Source organism: Mus pahari, chromosome 19 (genome assembly GCF_900095145.1).
Source record: "Mus pahari chromosome 19, PAHARI_EIJ_v1.1, whole genome shotgun sequence".
In the NCBI taxonomy this organism is placed as follows: Eukaryota; Metazoa; Chordata; class Mammalia; order Rodentia; family Muridae; genus Mus; species Mus pahari.
In genome coordinates, this window is record NC_034608.1 from 75900808 (window position 1) to 75901910 (window position 1103).

Below are 1103 nucleotides of genomic sequence, written 5' to 3' on the forward strand. Positions count from 1 at the left end.
GAGAGAGAGAGAGAGAGAGAGAGAGAGAGAGAGAGAGAGAGAGAGATAGAGAGAGAGAGAGAGAACGGACTAGCAAGCATTACAAATAACAGTTCACATCAACATTGCATAGTTCTGAGTTAAAGTTTATGATACCACTTTTTCATTTTTAGCCTCAGTTCCCTCTTTTTCTAAGTCAAACTAAGACTATAAAGGTTATAAAGCATTGCTAACATGTACATTTAACCTACTCCTCTTGGCATAATCTACTGCATTGCCTTTGAAAGCAAGCTAGAAGTCTGGGAGAAATCAAAAAAAAACAAAAACAAAAACAAAAAAAAACAAAAAACAAAAAAAAAACAAGATTGTCAGACCTGAAACCAACACGTGAGCTTGGGGCCCAACCAAAGTGGAATGTCTTTCCAAGCAAGCATGAACATTATCCACAATACATTGTTTGCTTCTGAATCATGATTAGATATCCTGACACTAGGACTCAAAAATCACACAGTGGTCCTGGGCTCTAATAAGCCAGAGGTAGGTAGATGGGTTGTTTTAACCTCAGAAGCACTCATCTCTAATCAAGTGAAATAAGAATTTCATACTTCAGATCCACTGCATCTACAATAAGGTATATCTATAAGAACACAGGTTCTTATGCAGTATCTTGGGGTTTTAGTAACATAATGAAAGTAATAATTAGAAAGAAGGAAAAGGGGAGAGGCTTCTCTGGGAAGTACCAGAGATCTGGGATGGGGGAGGCTCCAGAAAGTCATCTGACTGTAGCTGAGACTCCTACCAGTGGGGGATATGGAGCCTGACATGGGCACCTCCTGTAGCCAGACAGGACTCCCAGTGGAGGGATAAGGACACCAACCCACCCACAGAACCTTCTACCCAAAATGTGTCCTGCCTACAAGACGTGCAGGGACAAAGATGTCACAGAGCCTGCACCAATGACTGGCCCAACCTGAGACCCATCCATGGACAAGCACCAATCCCTGACACTATTAATGATACTCTGTTATGCTGGTAGACAGGAGCCTAGCGTAACTGTCCTCTGAGAGGCTCCACACAGCAGCTGAATTAAACAGATGTAGAGACCCTCTTATCTGGATGCAACG